General features: G+C 36.4%; 1 protein-coding gene across 4 annotated transcripts in view; it reads left to right on the top strand.

Annotated features, from left to right (window-relative positions):
- The window catches only part of SOX6 (SRY-box transcription factor 6), a 337876-nt gene that overhangs the window by 66317 nt on the left and 248730 nt on the right, over positions 1-22829 (top strand). For 2 of the 4 annotated variants that reach the window (XM_035890951.1, XM_035890947.1), the window contains exon 1: positions 4441-4937. The exons of 1 other annotated variant lie outside the window; for it this stretch is intronic. The gene's annotated coding sequence lies outside the window, so the exon portion shown is untranslated. Of the gene's footprint in view, positions 1-4440; positions 4938-9898; positions 9989-22829 lie in introns of those variants that run through there. One more of the 4 variants, XM_035890953.1, reaches the window with a different exon arrangement.

Here is a 22829-nt window from a genome sequence, read left to right as displayed (position 1 = left end):
GCAGCAGGTCATTAGCATTTTAGGTTTCTTTCCTTCACAACAATGCACAACATGCTAATTAGAGGGTTTTGAAAGCTAAGCAACCTGTTTTAAAATCAGACATTTTAATTTGCAGCTTTAATGGCTGTATTATAATAACTGGCTTGGCTCACGGGAGAGGGGGAGAGAAGCACTTCTCATATTCCAGTAGCAAGGCCCAATATAACAGAGGCTGACAAAATTAAAAACCTCATAATGTGACCTTTGCCTGGGATAAAAGGCTGTTTCATAACAATTTCCTTTTGTTCTTTGTTTAAGCCATTACTCCAAAAGGAGCCTCCGATTAATCTAAGTAAATGCATCATTACAGTCCTAATCCATGTCCTTCTGTCAGTGTCTGTTTTAATTAAATAAGAAACACTAGCAGAAAGATATCACGCACAAAGCTGTGATTGGAGAAAGAGGGTTGTTTGATCAGGGTGAGATTAAAAAAGGCTTTACTGTTTTGTCCTTTTGCTCTGGATGCAATAATGTAGGTTAAAGGAAGAAAACTTGCCTAATAGTTTAGCACGTTGCTCCCCATTACAGTATTAAAATAACCAGATTTGCCAGTGAAACTGTCCCAGACATCCAATTAATTATATACAGAACATTCACAGACAAATGGTACAGCAGCTTGATTTGAGTAATTTGACACGTTAATATGTTTGGGACTGTATACACAGTTAGCCAGAAATTATATTCAAGTGCAGGTTTGGTGTTTTGGGTTGTTTTTTTTTTTTTTTTTTTTTTAATTTAAAAAAAAAGCATTGTGTAAAACTATTGATGAATTTAGGTACTTTCTTTAATTTAGTACTTGTGGCTTACAAATTGTAAACATGGTCTATTGCAAGCTTCTGATTTTTTTTTTTGTTAATATTTTTATTTCTCCAAAAATCAGAATACTTAAGAGACTCTTCCTCAAGGTAGTGTTTCAAGATCCCTGTGGTGAGGGTTTTTCTCCCATATCCAGGCCATTATTTGATGTAATGAAAAGAGAAAGTGTGCAACACAGAGATTGTTAATTAGTTTAGCCTAACAAGATGAAGATAAATGAAGCAAAGCATGGACTGAATGAAGCAAGAGGTCTTATTTACAATTTAATACTTCTTTATATTAGGCATTTTTCAATTTACAACAGAAAAGACCCTGAGTTTAAAGAAAATCTGTTCTGTGAGTACATGCAAGGCAACTTTACATTATGCAAGCAGTTCTAAGGACTGCTGAAAATGCCTTTTGGGTTAACCTTTAACTTTAAGTTTTCTTCCCCCTTTTTTTCCCTTTCACATTTTTTTTTTCTCATTTTGATTTACAATATGTTGATAAGAATAAGAAAAAAAAACCCTAAACTTTTTCCCATTGGAATAAATAACAAAGCACCAATGGGGACTCTTGCAAGCCCAAATTCTGTTGTTTCTGACTGTTTATATTAACCTAGAGTCATAGGCTCTTTTTGAGCAGTTTGTATGTGGAAAGATGCATTGAGAGATAACTATAAAAAATACAATAAGGCATAATTTTAATTTCTGTTCCAAAGTGTAAATCTGTTATTGCTTATACGTTTTCAACTATTCTCTTGCAATGAAAGCTGAGAGGAATCCAGGATAGTGTTATTCAACAATGATTAGATCTAATAAACCCATGGTTTCTGATTTGGGAGAATATTTTTTTTCTCAAGATCATGTTTATCTTTAACATTTTGTGAAAAGCTGTAGGCTTTACTTTCTTATCAATTAAGAAAAAAAAAAAGATAAAAGACATTCCAGAGGTTTTAGATATTTCTTCCTCCCAGTCCCAATTTTAAATAAAGAATATCCTAAGCTAACAGTAAGTTACAATTTTCATCAGTTGAGCCACTACATCTCAAGGTATATTATTCAGTTTCCCAACTACAAAGTTTAGGGTATAATTCTAAGGAAGAGGTGAAAAAAGATAAGGTCTATCATTTTTAATATCTACCCAACTAACCAAGCAAAAAAAGTCCTGTGTTGTGACTGACTTAGGCCTACCTTTATGAGTTTGATCTAAACCCAGCATTCTAAATGACGATCAAATATTTTTTTTTTTTTTTTTTTTTTTTTTTTGTAAATGAAACATCTTCCTTTTTACAGATTAATTGGGTCTGTCCACTATTTGACCTTCTGTCATGATTTCTGTCTGCAAAGGAAATGCCTGCCTTCCTTCTGCAGTAGCTAGACAGGACAGCGTTATCTAGTGTCACTACAAGCAGTGGTCTCTACAAATAGCATTATTATGGTCCCTATGTTTTTATCTTGGGGGTCATGAACAAATCCATGCAACTGCTTCTAAAGATTTCAATAAATAGGACTTTCTATCCAGACAATTGCCTTTTATATTACTTTTAAACAAAACTACTAGTCCATCAAGAGTTTCAAAAGGAAAACAATTCTACAGAGTGCTGGTATGGCAGCACAGACCAATCATTATGGCACCCATTCTCCAGTCCTTTATTTTTCAAGTCCACAACAATAGGTTGTTGATTCAATGGACAAGACCAGAACAATTAAGTTCTCTGTTTAGCAGCAGTGCAGCATTTTAATGCCCTCCTCTAATAATGGTCTCATTATTGTTATTCTAAGACTGGGCCTCAGGAGGAGGAATATTTGCTGGAGGTACGTCATTATCTTGCAAATTTCGATTAGCTCATCATGTTGTCTGTACTGTGAAAATCGTAGCTAATTAGGGCAGTCAGTTAGACTACCAGCTTTTGAGCTTATGAGTTAAAAGGTAGCACACTTGATAGGCCAATGATGTGAAAAAGGTGGTAAAAAGGGGGATTAGAGCTGTTGCCTTAGTAACTCTAACTTCCATCTGTGCGGGAACAATGGACCTGTGTTTCTCTTCCACCTTGGTGTAAAAATTGGTTTTGTTTCGAAAGGACGGGGCTTTTTATGACAATCTGGAATTCAGCCTAACGGGGTGTAGTTTTAGTTGTCAGGCAAGACCATTGGAGGATAGGAAAGATGAAAGGTCATGGCGAGCTCCAAGGACATGAAAGGTCATTGTCTCTTGTAACAATAGTGGATTGTTTTGTCCCATTATTTCCAGCCAACCACTCAGTCAGGTGATGGAAGAGATACCACCAGTTTAGTCAGGTGGAACAGGAGAGAAAGATAATGCACCTTCTAAAGAACAAAAGATAACTATAATTTGCCTTTATTAAACAAAGTTGCACTTATTTGTGACCATCCTCTGAAAAGGGTTGTTTACTGACTTACTATTCCAGCCTGCTTTGTTCAGCACTGCCTCTGTAGGCCATCACATCTCTGGGAAGCAATCCAATGTGTTAGAAAATGTTGTTTAAGCTTTCTTCCCATGAAGAGGAGCCCCCAGGAGTACCACTGATGTGATACTTAACAATAAATTTAGCTGTTGTAGCTTTCTCACATTATTGGTGATCTTAAAAGGTTTTCCTTCAAACACACACAGAATAAAATTAACTATAAATATAAAATAAATTTGCTTCAACACTTTATAGCATTTTACCATAAATTCTACAGTGCATATCATACAAAGTTTACAGCAAACTCTACTAGGTGCTATAGAAGAGAGAGAGAGCAGTAGACAGCAGAGACCTAGAGTTGTGTAAAAACAGATTTGCTATAGGACTGCTATTCTGCAAAGGGAAATAGATACGTCTCTTCTGTGCTGTGCAGTAACTTTTGGAGAATCTGTCCCTCTGTCTACGGAAAAAACGAAAGTACTGCAGTATTATTCAATAAAACAGCTATAACACAATTTACCAGGAAAGCATTTCTGTTGGTGAATAGAACTGTCATCTCTTATATTTTTCCTAGAGCATCCAAAACTCCAAGTCATTGTTTTCCAGGAAAAAAAAAGGCAAAAAAAAAAAAAAAAAGGCAAAAAAAAAGAGCAAGGCCTTTTTTATGTTTTCTCCATTTTTGCAGCATTGTGCCTCAGTCATTCATGCAAAAAGTTTATTTTTCTCTTCCTCTTCCCTCTATCCACAATCAAAGCGTATCCCAACGTCCATCTTATATCCCCAAACACAGACTAGTTTCTTTAGGTCAGGATTTCCAGAATGTTTCACTCTCCTATACTAGATCACTAAACCCCTTTACTGGGTTTGATTTAAAATCTTTTTACTCATTTCATGACAGAGCTGCCAAAATATATTGAATTCTTATGAAACTGATAAAATGTATGTAATTTGCCACTGTTACCTTTGAAAAATAAAATTGCATGTAATTGTTAGGTATCCCATCTTAAACTGTTCTGACCTTATTTGAACTCCCCTTTTTAGCTATTCCGGGCCTCTCTTATCTCATTTTTACTCCTGGCCACTCTTGCTCTTGCTTTCTGACAACACAGATGGACGGCCTTGCACAAACTGATAACTGTGGTAATTTCTCAGCACACTATTCAATACTAAAATATGTTATTTTCAGAATTCAGCAGGCGTGTGTCATATCTACACGTACACTGGAGATGAGAGGCTGACCAGTAGCGTCATGGGAGCATGCTGTCGTATGAGCCATTGGACTTTACAACTTTCAGTTTGTTGATGCATTGGTTTACTGGCTCTTAGGTTTAGTGAGTAGAGTCTTTAAGAGAAAGAAAGTCTTATTTTAAGTATTTAAAAGCTTTTAGTTTTTTAAGATAATCTATTCATAAACTTTCTCTTTAGCTCTTTATTTAATTGTCATGTGTGTACTATCGTGTTTTATTTTTGTATTAAAATGAACTGAACAGCGTAAGCTGCTTAGTTCAACATGGGAGCCCTGCAAAGGGTTAACCAGCAGAGAATTACAAATGAACTATCAGGAAAGTTGATTATTAATCCAGCAAGAGAGAAAATATCCTTCCAGTTAGCAAGAATTAGTACCTGAAGAGCTGATAATATTGTTCAGGCTGTTGGTGTGGAATGGCAAAGCCAGGTAAGCTAGACATCTTCTCAAAGGAATAAAGTATTTTCTTTCTGTTTTTCATTGTAAGAGAGTTTAGTTTTAAAAAGAATCTTTGTTGATTTACTTAAACTATCAGCATATGAAACGGTATGTGTCGATCCTCAGTTTCGTCAAATGAATGAAAGAAATTAAAATTGAAAGAAATTTAACTTTGGCAAGAAGATATATTTCTAAGCTATGCAGTGTATGTAATTGTGAAATATCATAACAATTCTTTACTGGTTTGTGGTTAAGCATGATAAGTGATTACAAAACCTGAGGAGTCCTTCACAACTGCAACCTAACGTATTACATAAGTCTGTCTTTAGTTGTGCTTGAACATATTGTTCAGGTTTATGGAAACTTTTATGTTGCAGAGCTCTTTCATTCATAGCAGTATTAGAGTTCAGTTCTCACATTGTATGAATGATTTATTCACGTTTGTTTTGATATCATGAACACATTTGTGTTCATTAAAAAACTTTTTTTTTTTGTGGGGTTTCAAAAATCTGTGATCTGGGGTTAGAAGGAAATGGATGTTTGGTAAACATACCACTGCGTTTATACAGAGGAATACAAACCAAACCATTAGATCAGCTGAACAAAATCTCCTTATAATTTTGGTAGTTTTCTAAATACTCAAAGCTCTGTCTTGCGAAAACTTTGAAATTTGTCTATTTGTGCTGCTGATACTAATCAATAGGTATGGTAAACATTTATTTTTTCAATGTAGTCTTCACTATTTAGTTTATTATATGAGATGTATAAAGCATTTAAAATAATGGTCTAATACGGTAGAAATTAGGAAGTCTGTATACTGTATTTAACGACTTTTCTTAAGTTGTGTCCTGTTACTTAAGTTAGTAGCTTTTAAAAAAAATAGTGATTTGCTTGTAGAGTGAAGTTCAATATGCATAAGACGTTACTACAGTATCTGTCTCGGTGGAAAATAGTTTACCACCTCCAGATTTTAGCCTGTATCTATGAAATAACCTGGAAGCTACATGAAAGGGATTGTGGTGATACAAGAATGAAAATACAGATAAAAACTGAAAGTAACCTAAATCTGAAGGCTGAGCCCCTGTAGCAATTTAGTTCTATATGGTAACCTTTCATGAGCCATAGAGAAAGGAAGAAACCTTTTGATTTTGAGAATGGGATTAAGATATGGCCTAGGGCAAGGGAGAAATGGAAAGAAGGGAAGAACAGGCAGGGAGGAAAGTGAAACAGAGAAGTGGCGTTTGTCTGACAGGCTTCGTTGTTTTGCCTGTGACTTTGGCCTACTCGAGCAGAGAGACAGCTGGTGGCCAATTTTCCTGAAGGGTGGCTCATCACGTTAGAGTAAATTAAAATCCTAGATTTTGCTGATGATGGAGCTATCAGGGCAACAAATGGTGGCATTTTGGAAGCTCTGCTAAATATTCAGATGCACAGAGAAGCAAATAACTTCTTGTGGCACGTTTTATCTGAGCATTTTTTAAGGAGAATGGGGACAACACAAGTAATGTGCTTTGCCTGAATTTGAACACCAGCATCTAGGAAATACATAAAAGCAAGAAAACCAATGATGAAAAAATTATCACACAGGAAATGATATACGTAGAAAAAACAAGATTGTAATTAGTGGAGGAAAGTAAGAAACTGATTAGAGAAATGAAGTTTCCCAGATGTTTAAGGAAAAAATGGAAGTTAAATTAGATAAGCTCTTTTAACTAGTTTTGGAGAAGAATGCTTGCTTCAGAATGGGAAAGCTAAAAATTAAAATTAGAAAAGAGCTGGCAACTGAGTTTAGCTCAACTGTTTTCCTGCACGAGTGACTCCTTGGAATGCTCTGCTTGGAACATCATCAGGAACAACTAGTGTAGTGCTGTTGAGGGGAGAAAAAAACCCCAAATGAAACTTGGTGTATGCTTATTTGGAATGATTAAGGTGATTGTATTACTTACGTGTGTAATAACCCACAAATTAGACAAATTGGTTTGGATTTTGAAGTAGTATTTCAGGATTTATTGCATTTTGTATGTATATGTAGGTGACATCTGAGCTCTTGCACCATTCTGGTTCAACTGACAGGCTTTAATAAAAATTTTAAAATTTACTGTAAGTATCAGCTTATTGGCAGAATCCTAAATCATCAAATATTACCTGCAGCTGAAGAGAAACAGTCTTGAAGCCCCCCAACTATAAGCTAGGGTGAATTAGCTGTTATTTCATTATTATAATTAAATCAACCATGATAAAAGTAATATTCTTAAATAAAAAAATGGAAGCAAAAGGTATTAAGCAGAAACTGTCTTTTTGTGCCCATTCTTGTTTCAAATCCAACAATATCATAGTGTAACCTGTGAAAAAAGTCCCACTACCAGGTCAGTTCAGTGTGGCTCTACAGCTGACTGGACCCTTGCTTTTGTGCCAGTTGTAGCTTCTCCGTTGTGCATTTTAAAAAAAAAAAAAAAAGTTAAAGTTGGACGTGTCTGGAATAGATTGATAAGAATATCACCTGCTTTACTGGAACTAGTTTGACGAAGCAGGGTTTTCATGTTAAATAAAATTGTTGCATTTTCTTCAGTGCAGACTGTGTAGCTCCCAGCCTGTTTGAAGGCTTAAGGTTGAGAAGTGATGAATTTCCAGAGGCGTCTGCCTAACTAGACATACATCTGGAAACATAGTTGCCATTGAGGGGAGGCTGCTGAAGCAGTTAGCCTGCAGCAAGCAAGCCATTCTTGTCATGACATGGTTGGGACTAGATGAGATGATGGGTAGGGTGGAGCATAAATATCTATAAGTTGCTTGATTCTCTACTTTGTAAAAACCTGGTAGTAGCCGGCAAGAAGCTTGTCTATAGAAGCAGATGGCCAAAGCAAAGGTTGGGCCAGGTTATTTTTGGTCCTTGGACCATACCTTGTCTGTGATGACAGTACTGAAGGAAGAATGTGTTTCAGTTCATTAGGAGCTCAGTGAGGCTATATGGCTAACACCGAAGTATTTTATAAGATTCAGTGTAAAGCTGCATAGTTCAAGGAAGCTCATGTCTTATTAGCTATGGCTAAGGTCAGTTATCCACACAATGAGGGGGAAACTCTTTCATAAACAAGTAGATAAATATGGTGCAGCTGGTGCTTAGCTGTGCTTCAGGCTGTTATATTACCAAAAGAGCTCATGAACAACTCCAGCTTTTACAGAGTCCTTACGGAGCATCAGCAGCTTAGAGTGCTCGGATGTAAAATCACAAGGTTGTGTCATGAAAAAAGGATAAATGCAGGGTGAACTCCTGACTTTGCATATAGCTGTCTATCTCCACAAGATGCTAAAGAGAGAATATAGAAACAGTAGAACTCTCCTTCTAGAAGCAAATAAATTGTAAAATGATAGAGCTGAAAAAAAGAAATAAAATCAAAGCTACCTAGTCCAAGCACCTGAATAAAACAGGCCTAGTGTCTTGGGGGTTTTGGTTTCAGCACAAGCTGCTAAGTGTTCCCTGTTTTTCAAAACTGCCAGTTATGTACATAGGTGTTTATTAGCACTTGATCAATCGCTGATAATGTAGAGAGAAATCTTTTAAGGCTTCATTTTGCCTTTGAGACTAGCATTTTTACCATCGTATGGAAAATAATTATATTTTAAACAGCTGCAAGGAGAGAAGAGCTTGAAGAGTTAATTGAATCATGTGCTGCTAGAGGAAAACATTTTTTCTTTCCTTTTTTTTCCTCACCAGAAGTAGGAGTTACATGTGTTCCTTATTACATCTAACATATTCCAATAGTTTTTTAAAAAAGACATACTCATGAAACAGTGTATTTCTCAAAGACACATTACTTTATTTTCAGCTACTAAATCCTGGAGCAATCAAACATGTGTCATTTTTCACCATCTGAACACAGTTCTGTGGTAGTAGTGGATGATAGTACATAACATCCATAGGACTGTAAAGTCTAATGCCCTGGCTGTCTTTACTACACAGGCTTTGGTTTTATTTTTATAGCTTCTAGTGAAGGATCCGTTGGTATTTCTTCCAAAGATAGTACAAATCAGTATTTGTGCAGTTATTAATTATTCTGGAGCCTTTAGACCAAATATTTTAATTGTAGTAAAAAACCCCACAAAACCAACCAACCAACCAAACAAAACCCACAGCAAATTTGCTTTACAACTGTATTCGCCCATGTTTGTGAGAGCCAAAGGACAGTAGATTGACTGTTGTCCCACAAATGGGTCTGTTTTACTAACCAGGCGGATGAGATTGTGCTGTGCAGGTGTTCAGTGCGGGAGGCAAACAGCCGTATTCCGAACAGAGTGGAGATTTGTCAGGGTGCTTCTGCTGAAATAGGTCAAACCAACCAAACTCCGTTGTGCTGGGAGAAGGCCAAAGCTGGGCCCTTCGGCAGCAGCTATATTGCACGGATGCTGCTCCTACGCCGTGACATCCTTTTGTGGCCTTTCTACATCTGGACAGGGATGGCTAATGTAAATAATATATAAGAGTTTGTCTGCTGTCTAGTAGTTTATGTGCATGTGCAAGTTTCCTGTCATTTTACAGTGGGAGAATAATCTATTTAAATGTTGGTGAGAATAGTAGCAGGCAAATCCTAACTGTTTATGTTATTTTTTTTTTCAAAACAGAGTTTTTCTCATGACCATACTTGTTTAATTCCAATTTAAAGACGTTTGTTCTACTTCTCTATTAACTTGGATTTTAAAAAAGCCATGTGTATAGGTATACGTCCCAATTTTTGCATGAAAGAAGTAAGCTAAATCGCATATATCTTTGTTCTTACTTTACTGGGGTAAGCTTTTAGCATTTATTGAGGTAATATATGTGGTTTACTAGCACTTATGCTGAATCTTTCTTGTCTGTGATTTTTCAGTAGACTGCTTTTTCTTTGCAAGAAAGATTTTTTTTTTTCCTATATTGTTGATTATTCTTTCTTTCTTCTTTCTACTTTTCTCATCAGTTGTAGTCCGTTTAATGCTATCACCACATTACAGAGCACCGTATTGAGGGAAAACAAAGTAGCTGCTAGTGACCCCGTGACAACTGTCTGGTAAACCTGCTTACTAATCTGGAGTGTTGCTTAATGTTAAAGCCAAATAAAACCCTGCAGGAGAGAAACATTGTTTTGTTTTATTTTCCTATTAGGAAGGGAGCTGTTATGTTACAAGAAAGAGAATAATAAGCCTCCCTTGCTTGTCAGGATTCAGATCTAGGCATTCAGTGTATACTTGCCTAGACTTCCTATTTCAAAGAAAGAGCTAAATGTTGGAGTTGATGTCGATGTCAACTAAAACAATAATCAGTAATAGCAGTTTTTTTGTTTCGGGGAGGATCAGATTCTGCTTTGAGCTATACTGATACGGTTCTGAAGTTAGTGTATGGACTTCATTAGGGTTATTCTCTCCTGCACCCTACAGCTGTGCCGTATAATCCAGAGTTACCGTGTCCTCTGTCTTCTGCTATCTGCTTTTAGTTGTTTGTGGCAAGCAAAGAAAGGAATAGGAAGTCACTACGTCATCTGCTACTATCAATAATAATTGCTGCATTGTATGAGAAATGTAATTTCCCCATTTTCCTAAACCTGATGTTTTCAGGGAATAAATTAGAAGGGAAGCTTGGTGCCAGCAAATAAAATCTTGAACGTTTTTCTGAATGTCTGTTGCTCTATCACACCGTTAGCCTTTAGGGTACAATCAGCATGCCTTAGGTGGTAGATGATCATAGAAGTCGCAGAAACAAAATCGCTTGCACGCTTTCAACAGCATAGAGGCATATGTAGGAAGAATGACTTTACTTCGCCTGTACTAGTGAAACACAATTAATTTTTAGTTGAATTTTAATTCAGCAGTGGTGATGTTCTGATTTTACTTCTGCAGCTCCAGCAGCGCAGCAACTGTTTTAGTTTAAAAAATGTGCCTGTATGTCTGAATATATCTTCATAAATTATTAAAACCATACAAAATGGGTTGACTGATACCAACCAAGTATAGAGAGACTGAACCACAGAGTAAGCAATTGAAAGAAAAAATAATATTTATTGTTATTAAAAAACATACTGCTTTGTAAACCCGTACTGTGGTTTTTAGACCCAGACTAGGGAGTGATCCATGCTTTAGAAAATTTGTGAGCAAACACTGTGATGCTGCAAGATGACACACTATGTCAGTTGTTGTAGTCTTCATTAGTAACTTGTAGCTTAGTGAATTCCTTCCGTATTATGTATACGTGTGTCTGTCCAACATGTAGTTATATGCAGGTCATAGATCTTTTTGTCTACATATTTATATAAGCATGCACATAAATATATACATACATGCATGCGTAGAAGTCCATTTTGCCCATTATTGATATGTATTTCTGGGTATATATATGTATATGAACATATACATGCATCTGTCTAATGTTCATTTTTGTACATATGCATAGTAATGCCCTGTATAATTTTCATATTAATATTAGGCACAAAACTTCACGCTTCTTATATGTAGTGTCTTATAAATCATTCTACTTTCAGATAATGATACTCCAGAATTTAGAGGAGTAACACACTATCAGCAAAAAAATTGAGGATTAGTTAATAAAATTGGTAGTAGATTAGAATGCTTATGAGTCTTCCAGTTTTACCTATGAAATGTATGGCTCAGTTCTAGCATAGCAATGGACCTGAACCATCCTGATGTTCCACCTTGCACTTTCAGGATTTCTAATGTTAAGCAGATAGAGAATTGGACATTGTATGTGTTCACTTATTACCTAAGATATTTATAAAATTGCTTTTAGAGATTATAGAGATCATATCAATGTTGTTTGCCAACTTGATTTTTTTTTTTTTTTTTTTACAAGGGCTTCAAGGGAAAAGGCATGAGAAAATCAGTTTTCTGGCGATATTTGTAGTAGTACCATGCTCACGATCTTGATACATCTCACCGTGAAGGGCTGGTGTCCCCTAATTTATGTGGTAGTCTGGAACATAATTCCTTTTCTCATTGTTTCTGCTGCCTTCTCCTGTGGAATACCATAATCTTTTAACGTTATGTTATGAGAACTGAAAATGAACCTAATCAAAATAGCTTTCAGGTGCTTAATTAGATTTTTTTTTATGCTAGAAAATAGATTTTTATTTTATCTATAAAAGTTTCCTACAAGAGTAAACAAGTATTAGTTCTGTTTTCTAGTATTAATCCTACTTTGCTGATTAAACCTCTTTAGTTAGAAGGAGTGTTTATCACTTTTCTGTCAAATAAAGGTTAATAAAGTACACATACTTTACAGCTTGAACATATTTAAAATGTTTTCTTACACTCTTGAAGTCAGTGGATGGGTGATCAACCCTTTTTCTTTATATTCTGAGTAACATTTTTTCTGAGATATATTTGTTCATACAGTTTTTCAAAAGTCTTATAGCAGATGGCCCTTAAATAACGTCTGTCAGTCCATAATCACACAGAGAAATATAATTGAAAATTTAGAGAAATGTAATATTTTGTTAGACAATAATTTTATACTAGTGTTTAGAAGAACATTTGCACGTTGAAAATCATGTATTAAAAATACTATAACATGTTATAACATACATCAGCTGTTGATGAGTATAAAATACAATTATAGAAATACTGAATGAAGAATCCAAACATAAACATTTCATCCTCAGGAAATGTTATCTATATAGGAGAAGAAGATCTAAGAGCATGGATAACTGAGTAAGAATCATGCTGGCCATTTATTACACAGTTTACCTTATTATAGAAACCAATTTTGGGGCAAACTACCAAATGCTGTCCTTTTGATTTAACAAATTTCACTCTCACCAGCTAGGTAATTAAGCTGAAAATTTTACCTCACAGTATATATACTTAATACTGTCTCACATAGAGAGGCTAAGATTTAAACCATATTTTATTATGGAGCCCTAAGACAGGACTCTCCTTTTTTTGTGATCGGTATATTCTGCTCTTTTTTCCATCTTATTCTTTTCTTGCTACTCTAAGCAAGCAATAAAATAAAGGGTATGGCTTATTTTTTTGTCTGTAGTTGTTGCTATAAAAAAAGTCCTTACCTTAATGCAGCAGTATTTTTAATAACATTACCATTGATGGCTTTACTTTTTCTACTTATAAGATAATGTAATTTTTTTTGCATACAATTTAAAAAAGCACTGGTTCTCATTATATGGAGTTACATAGTTTTTGTTTTCAGTTTGTATTTCATGAAAGGTAACACCAGAAAGAACTTGGCAGACAAAAAGGCTTATTTACTCGGAAGATAGGCAAGGCATTTGATGCAGCTTTCATATGTATTTACAACAATATGTTATGATCCTGCTCTGAATGAAGGGACCAGATAATATCTGTCTTGAGGAATTGCTGGGATTCACGTGTGATTGGTAAAGATTTGCTATTGGCCTGAGAGCATCAACCCATTTTATTGAACCACTGACCATTTGTACATTTGTGTTCAGTAGTGACCTGAGAATTGTGGATTAGTAGTAAGGGGACAAAACAAGGTGCTTGTAGTCCATTTCAGCTTCAAGAGCTTTATTCTCACCTAGCAACTTTTTAAAATCAGTTCCATGTGCTCATATAGGTAGCTATTTACTCTTTCTACTAGGTGATTGTGGACTCACTGATAACCGTTTACCAGCTTTACCATTTTAGCTTGCACATATCCCTTTTTCTTATACTGTGGTACTATTTAATACTACTGATGTAGATGAAGGCCCAAGTCTTTCTCTCTAGTCCATGGTGTGGTGTTACTTTAATTTTGAGAAACCGCATAAAGACCATTAAGCTCCATACAGGCACCTGCACTTTGCTTATAAATTACATACATCAGATTACAAGGTCAGGCACATAATTTTCATAGTTTAAAAATAATACTGAATCAAGCTTTTTAATACATTGGTTTGTTCCCTTATAGTCTTTTGATAGTGCCAATTTTTCTCTCCGCTCTGGAGCAAACATGGTATAGTGATCTGACCTTTGTTATCCCATTGTTATAGTTTATAGGTTGATAACCATTCTATGAGCTATGAAGTGTGGACCTGCCCCTGCTGCATTCCCTGAAATAAAGAGAAAAAAAAAACAAGAAAGAAAGTAAAAAAGAAACCCCTCTCCACTAACCATTAAATTGTAGGGTGATCTAGAGATAAAAGCAGAATCTCTTTTTTGCTTTTCAAATATTTGCCTGGCCTTCAAAAGGTATTTGCCTTTTGTGTTTACATTGGATTTATTTTTTTGGCCTACATGCAGAAAGAGAATGATACATTAAAGAATAATGGACAATAGAGAGGAAAATGCTCTCAGCTTTCACATCTAGCCTGTATTCTCAACTTCAGGTTTATTTTTTTTAATTGTCTACTTTATTTAAATAGAAACTGCTGAGTATTGTAAAGGGTTGTAAATGTGAAAGTATCAGCTGAAGTACAGCATAAGAAGATTATCTACAGGTTGGCAGGCAGTAATGAGAGTTGGCAAAGTGCCATTTTCTACTACAAACCTTTGGGACCTCAGGTTATTCCTGTGTGTGGCAGAACAATGTAAGGCTTCAAAAGCCAGTGTTCTGTCATTGCAGAATTGCTTTTTGCTGCTCCTGAAAGAGGCAAGTGAGGTTTGAATCTGTAAAGTTGTATAAATCTTCACCAAGGCAAAAGGAAAGATGCACTGGTTGAACGCTGAGGTCTGTGTCATATCATCTTCAGTTCTTTCCTTCTGGATGACCTTAGGGCTTCCTTGGAACCTGCATCGTCCCTTGTGGATTTGTCCTCGTTGAAAGAGCAGTTTTTCAGCAAGTTTGCATAAAATATAATTTGATATCAAAGCTTATATGCAAGGGATGCACCACTCTGGGACAATAACCTGCCCCAAAGTTATCTTCTCTGTTGCTCAAGTCGGTCCCTTTGTCATGTAACATACTACTACCTCATCATCGAAAGCCTGTGAATTTGTTAGAGTGGAATCACAAGATGGAGATGTTTCCCAAATCTGCTTACTGTAATAATCAACACTTTTTGATGCCAGTAACTTGAAAACAAACACAACCCAATAATTTAATTGAAGTATCTTGATTAACGTGCTTTAAAAACATGTGCATTTATAATATATAAAAATATATTTCACCACATGGATGTCATAAACCTCTTAGTATGTTACAGTTTGTGAAAATTACAGTCAGTTAATAATGTGTCAGCTCCCCACTGTGTGCTTTGTAGGATACTGAATGGGTGTTACATGATTTATTTGCTGGATTTTGCAGGTTTTCTGTAGCGTGTCAGATGCCTTGCTGATTGCTTGGTGAAGCCTAGAGCATGAGCTCCCTCCTGCAATGTTTACTTTAAGTCAATCTACATTTGCTTAAAAGTATGACAGTCTTAAAATCAGATCACGTCCTCAAAACTTTCATAAAAACCTGGGTACTTTTTAGAAGTAATTTAGATGTAAGTTTGTGTGGCGATCATAATTTACTTCATAGTTCTTAGAATTACAGGGAATAGATTGTTAATGAAACAAATATATTACAAAGTTGCTAAAGTGATAATAATACTGTGAATAATTTATATACTTCTCTGGCATTTGGGGAAGGGGGGGTAGTTACTTGATTCACATTTATTGACACTGTCTATAATAGGATATAATAGGATATAAAGGATTCTCTCTCCTTTTACCACTTTCATTCTTACGTATTTCCCTGACCCCCTCATGTCTTCTCATTCTTTCATTAATGGAGAGAACTAATAGGCCATATTGATAAAGGTGAAGTGTTGTTTTCCACCTACAGATTTAGGAAGTGGGAATGTCCAGTTAAGTTTTAAGTTCTCTTTATTCGTTATCTTTCTGGTGATTTTTTTTTTTGTGCTGTCTTTCAGGATTACAGTGGAGCATTTCTGTTTAAATGTTTGCATCTATATCCTACAGCACACACAGATTTGAAGATTAGTCAGAGGGTGTAGAAATATCTGTTTTCAAAAAGTGTAAAATCCTGAAGATGACTTGATGATTTGAGATAAAAATGTAGGAGTCTCAACATGGCAAGCCATTTGAGTAAGGCATTGCTCTCTCTGGTATTCCACCGTACTGCCATATAGTATGTTATGGCAGGATAATACGGTTTAAACTAGATGGGTAAATTTCTGTGTGACTTCAAGAGCATCTAACACCAACATATATGGCAATTGGATTTAATAGGCAAAGAAATCAAAGGGAGTTTAGAAAAAGAAAAATTGTGTGAGTTGGTGATTTAAGAATTGAGGCTCTTGTCTGATGCTAATAAAGGTTTCTGATGTAATTTCTTTTGTAGCTATAATGTACATTACTGAAATAATTTGTATACTTCTGTGCTTGTGTGTACTATCTTGAATGAGGTATATATTTATAATTTCTGGCTTTCAGATGTAAATCTGTGAACACAGTGAGAGCTCAATGAGTTCTGGAAATAATAGTCCTATAATGCAGAGATTCTGAGAACTTCCTTGCAAATGGGAGGAGTCATTCCAACGAAAGTAGTAGAGAAAGAAACTTGCCAGAGTTTTGAAGAATCATTTCTACAAAGGTCACATAGAGGAGATTAGACCATAATCAAAATATTTTGGGGACAAAATATATTTGGGATTTTGAGAGAAGTAGGTAGTTAAGAAGGAGCTTCAAGGATGGGTGTTTTGAGTATGGGTATCTTTCAGATCTACCACTTTGTCTTTGATTTATATCTCACGTGTGCAGTAAAAACATGCATATTGTGAATTATAGGCTTTAATTCCCTGTCATGTTTCTACTGATGCCATATATCAGGAGAGTGAAACTCAAAAAATTTTCATCTTCTCCAGATAATTATTGATGGAATTACAACTCTTGTTTTTCTTCTATTCCTCTCTTCCATTTTGTGTGTATGCAAAGTAGGAGCAGAAGCAATTTCTAGGATTAATATCGAACAAACATTCATGTTTTCAATGTTGTTTACTCTTAATTCACAACTTCTCCAAAATTCTCTTCTTCATTTAAAATTTACCTTTCTTTTCTTTCTTATAAAACTGTATTTATTTTGTGTTGGTTTATTTGGAAATATTAGAGCACTGTGGGCAGTGTTTATGGAGCTATTCTATAAGCGTCGCTTGTATGTAGAAAGAAATTGTCATTTTCTTTTGGTCTTGTGTTTTTTCTTGTTTTATATATATTTGGTTGTAGTTGTATTTCTCACAAACAGGCTGGACTGGCACACTGCTGGGGCACTCTGGAGAACCCTATGGTTCTCCAGGGAGTGATATAATCTGATAATTTATTTGTATCCTTCTAGCTCAGAACTTGGAATGCTTGAAATACTAAGTTTACATCTGGTCATTTTAATAACATTTCTGGCAAATATAGAGGAGGTGCTCCCAAAATCTTTTCATAGTATATTACCATGCAGATATAATTTCTCTGCAACCTTTCAGTTGGTTTCAAATGATAGCTTTCTGATGGGTGCTGGACAGATATTCAGTCTGTGAGGCACGTTAATCTGCCTTTCACTGGTCTAAGCTTAACCTGGTCTCTGCGCTTGTTTTCCTTCCCATGCTCCCTGCCCCAAAACCCAGTGCCTGGTGAAGCTACCTGGAAGAGTCCTGGGCATTGCCTGATCCTGTTACAAGCCATTCAGGAGGAGGATGAGTGAGAGCGGGTCTGTAGCCTCAGCCTCTCTTTAAAAAGGCCGGTTGGTGTCAAGACCATTGGAACTGGTGGTGTCTGCAGTGTGTGCACTGCAGAAACCTGGGGGGAAATGTGGACCCATTTCCACTGGTGATCCAGAAGATCTGCCTAGTAAAGCTGCACCTTAAAATACCTTGAGTGAAATCCTGATTCTGCTGAAGTCACTGGGCACTTAGGTATTAATTTTATTCCAGCAAGGATTTCACCAGTATTTTTATTTTGTAGCTGTAATGTGTGTGTGTGTGGGAACCCTGACCCAAGATGAATGTGACTTCACATTGTGAAATACGTTCTCTGCTAGTTTCATCCTTGCCTTCCTCCCATCTGAATAACTGTAAATGATGTTCTCTGTTAATAAGTGTGTACTTTGTCTAAATTGCATTTATTTTTCTTTTGACATGCATACCATTTTACTATTAATCATCCCCTTCTGCTCTTTACTGTACAAAGACACTGTTGTGCTGATGGAACATATTTAATCTTCAGTATGTTGTATTTTAGTTCTATTGTTGCTTTCTCATTTCTTTATGGAAAACCTTTCTTTATTGACTCTTAAATCATGGGTTAAGCCCTTATTGAAAACATGTTCTGTATGTACTTCTTGCTAGAGAAAAAAGTTCGTTTGAGGTTATAGGCTAGGCTTACTCAAATACTTCACTATACAGTAAAAATGCAGAGGTCTCCTATATGTTATCTAAAGCTAGAAATATACTCAATTACTCAGCAGCACATCATAAAAGAGATGCATACTATGTTCATGTCTGTCAGTGCCTTAAGTCGTCACTCTACAGCCCTTTTTAAATTCTCTTTTTATTGAAACCAAGAAACAAAACAAAGACAAAAAAAGCAAAACCAACATCAATTAGATGTCAACATGACATCAAACAGCATAATATATCATAAAAATAAATGTATGATCTGGTGACTCAATGATTTCTGTCCATATGGCATTTACAGAGAAGTAAAGAAAAGGCAAATAGCTACACATCTGTATCGAGAAAAATATCCTATGTAAAATTGGCCATAGTGACAGCACTAGAAAGCTCTCAGCTGAGATTGCCTGGAAATAAATAACACACAGAAGGGGAAGCAAGGGTCCAACAGTCTTATACGTATCTAGAGTTTTGTACAGTGAGCATTGTGCAGGTCATAGAATTTTCTACAAAAATTACTTTAAGGATGGAGATATTCTACTTGCTGGTGATAGGTCCAGGTTTATAGATGGGTGTGTAGTGCAACTGCATGCAGGGTGATGCAAAAGTGCAATTAGGAAAAAAAAGAAATCTTTGGAAAGAAATGTGACTATCTGTTGAAACTATTAAAATGAATACTGACTCCAAGTCTATTTCTATATTTGCTGAAAGACATATGAAAAAGCCTCTTTGTATAAGTGCTAAGCACATTAAAAATACGGAGAATCAGTTAAGCCTCTAAAATAATAATCAGGGAATTCCATTCATTATTATAGTAAAGGGCATAATAACTTTATGGTAAGTGGGGAAGGGTGGGGGAGAGGTGAGACTGTGGGGGTGGGAACTAGAGAAAGAAAACCCAGAAAGATCCAGAATCAAACACAGCCTCTGTTATTTGAATTTGTTGTTCATTTTCAATGGAGTGATAACTGCAACAGCTCAGCCTGAACCGCCTGGCTCAACACTTCCCTTTCTAAGGAACTTGGATGTGTTTCATAGCTTACATCTGGACAACAGGGTACAGGGGAAAAAGCCACAAGGATAGATCACATATTCTCTTTGCATACTTAGGACTTGAATCTTGTATATAATAAATGTATGCACACACAAAGAAACATATATACATGTAGATGCATACGTTTATATTTAGATAAATACATTTATATTTCTACACACACACATGTTCACGTGTGTATAAATCCAGCTCCACAAAGGATTTCTCCTCTTTTTGCTGTTAGGCTCAGTTCACAGATCTATTTCCCATCTCTCCAGAGATACAAGAAGTTCCCTTCTGGAGTTTTGTTCCTTTTCCCTACCCAAGTTTTCTTCTTATACGGCGTTATCTGAGATCTGGTTTTGTTAATCTTATTACAGGTACAGCTGTAGGCCTCCGAGGAGGTGATAAGGAACCCATTGGACCTGGGAAATGGTACTTTCTGTGAGAGCAGGGAATAAGTTATGAAATCCTTGCCTTTTAGGTCGGCAATAACTTCAGTGAGACCACTTGGTCAATATTGTAGATCTCACTGTATGGCCGTGTCTCATCAAAGTAGTGACAAAATGCATTCTTCCCAGTATATGCAACTGGCTATTATAGATGGTAGAAAAGAACATAGTGCAGAGCCTGTGGGGAGAAGCAGCTCCTGACGGTAAAATAGCAGTACACTGAAACCTCAAAGGAAATTTAAGAAGGCATGGTGTGAGTGTGTGCGTGTATGCATTTAAGTCTGAAGCCAGAGAACTATGAGGGCTATGTGGAACATTTCCTGGAGCTTACCACTAATAAACATGGCGGGATTGTCAGCCCTGCAGTGTCCATACCTTCCTTCTGGGCCCGTGCCAGCACCCTTGCAGTCGTCAGATAGTGCATCCTAACCAAAGGGTAGGAGCTTTTCACTGTATCCTCCTGCACATATTTTATCACTCTTCCAGCTTCATGTTCTCTCTGGCTGAGGAAGGACTTCTTGGTATCCCTGTGCAGTGCCCCCCAGTTGTTTGGATGTCACAGTGCAGAGGACTAGGGGAACTCCATTTTTGCCATTCTGTTTTGTCCTTATTGCTTCAGGCTGTGAAAGGCTAGGAGTAGAAACTAACTTAATCATTTGGTTTATTCACACACTCATTTATTTTGGGTGAACTAAGAGTAAACCACCAACTGTCGTATCCCACAGTTTATTCAAATGGCATGTATAGAACACAATTGCAAATAACAACCAGTTCCTTTGTTGCCCTGCTCTGTCATGCTTTCATTGTGAAATATTTCTTTTTTTTTTTTTAAATTGGGCTCATCCCATTCTCATACACAGAAAATCCCCTCTGCCACCAAAACATTTTGCATATTATGGGCCACATCCCAAAACCCTTCCAGTCAGCTGGCGTCTCTTCATTTACCTCATTTGGACATAGATCAGTCCCTCTCTGTATATATGTATAACTGAAATGCAGCCTTTTCTGGAGCAGGTTGGCAGCATTGGTGCTATAGGCATCATTCCAGTGGAACGTATAGCAGCAGCACCGCAACCTATAAGGACAGACACAACCTGGAGGACAGACAGGACTTCAAACTTTAACACTTCCTTCCAAACTACTCCAAAATTGCATTAACATGAATATGTCTCTCTTAGAAGAATAAAAGATTTAATTCTGTTGCTCCAGGCAACTTTTAAACCTAATACTTATGTAAGTAAACTGTCCCCTCTAGTTTTTCACATGTACTTATAATGCCACACTGGCAAGCGTATTGGTTATATTCTGGGTCTGTGAACCAAGCAGTTGCTAGAGATGGGCTGGCAGGCTAGTATGGACTGAGGTAACATCAGCAGCAGGATGGTTTTGGTTTTGACTGCTGCCCTAAGGGAAATTCCTTAAAATGTTTCTTTTATATATTTACTGCAAGTCACAGTAGTCAGTTTTTTGCATGTTCAGTTATCAATGTGATGTTTTTGCATTTCACTCTGTTTCATATTTTTATGCAGTAAGATGAAGTATTGTGCTGCTGACAATATTTAAATAAAAGCCTGGGTGGCATTTTGAAATGAAAATGAGAAGATTTTTTTTCAATTTAAGTTAGCATGAGACAAGAACATGAGTCCCTACTCTTTCAAGGAATTTAGGGAGTTGGCAGTGATGTGGCTGTAGTAGTAGTATGCCACAGTTACCTTTTGACAGCTTAATTAGTATTATGCAAATATTTTCTGTGACTTTTTGATCAAGCTGCATTTGAGGTGAAAAATCTTATAGCAGGGACAGGAAAACTTTGTACAAAGTGTAGCTTTAACACCACTTTGACTCCAAACTTCTAAAGCTAATTGTCTTTTTATTTTGCTTCGTAAACATACACATTTCACATAAAATCCGTAATAAGAGAGAACTTGTGGCAAATACTGTGACCTTCAGTAAACTGTGGAAAGATACCCCTTCTAATCAAAGGCAAAAGCCATGATCTTCCTTGTTGTAACTGACTGTTGACACAAGAAAGGCCAGGCAGATTGACATCCATCTCTATAGAAACCATTAACCAATGCCGGGTAAATCCAGAGCATTGAATCCATATGCATGCTTGCTTTTATTATTCCTGACCTATTGGCAAACTTCTGCATTTTGTGGGCTTTGTTTTAAAGGACGCTTTAAATTGCAGATAGTTATTATGTGATTTCATCGGTGAAATAAATAGTTTTGGTTGTCTAAATAAAGAAATCGGTATTATTTTGCATCTACTAAGCATTATTTGCTTAGGTGTGGCTTGGTTTGGGTCCAGATTAGCACACAATGAGGACTGTTACTTTAGCTGGGTGTAGCAAAACCAAGTAGTTTTGTTCATGTTTTCCAAATGATGTGCAAGTAATGTGTCATTTGAGTCTAACCGGGCTTTTACTGGCCTACGGTCTCTTTCTACTCTGTAAAGCATTAACAATTACTTTGTTGGCTGCAAAAACATATGCTTTTAAGAGTCCCAATGATGCTCGAAACTCACATCAGTCATAACTTCAGAACAATTGCCAGTCCTGTAGCAAGACCAGGCGCTGTTAATCAAAGCCGCTGTATATTGAACACTGTTGCCTTAACTTTCCCTTGCTGAAATCTTATTACTAGTTGTGGAGTGCAAGGAAACAAAAATGCTTTTCATTTCACTCTGTGCTGTACATTTTCCAGTTTGGGTGACTAAAGCTGGCGAGGATGCCTATTTTTGGAAAGAGGAATTAAGATACTTTGGAGAAAGTAGTGCACTGTGTGCTGACATTCCAGATGTCCAAACTATAGTAGTACCAGCCCAAGTTTTTGAGCCTTTCATGCCAATGATGACCTCATGAGGTCCAGCCTGGAGAAATAGAGACATAGTTCTTCAACAATGTTCAAGAATGGCTCCTTCCTTTCATATTTCTATTCAGTGATCTCCAGTGTCCTTCTCTTTTCCTGTCTCTGACAAAATTAGCTCTTTATAATTAACAATTGTTAGTTTTTTGGCTTGTCTTTTAGACTTTTCTTAGAGTCTCTTTCACCCAATCTACGTATTGTATCCTCGCTC

Source organism: Egretta garzetta, unplaced genomic scaffold (assembly GCF_000687185.1).
Source record: "Egretta garzetta isolate BGI_Z169 unplaced genomic scaffold, ASM68718v1 scaffold133, whole genome shotgun sequence".
Taxonomy (NCBI): Eukaryota; Metazoa; Chordata; class Aves; order Pelecaniformes; family Ardeidae; genus Egretta; species Egretta garzetta.
This window is presented reverse-complemented; position numbering and strand designations above follow the sequence as displayed.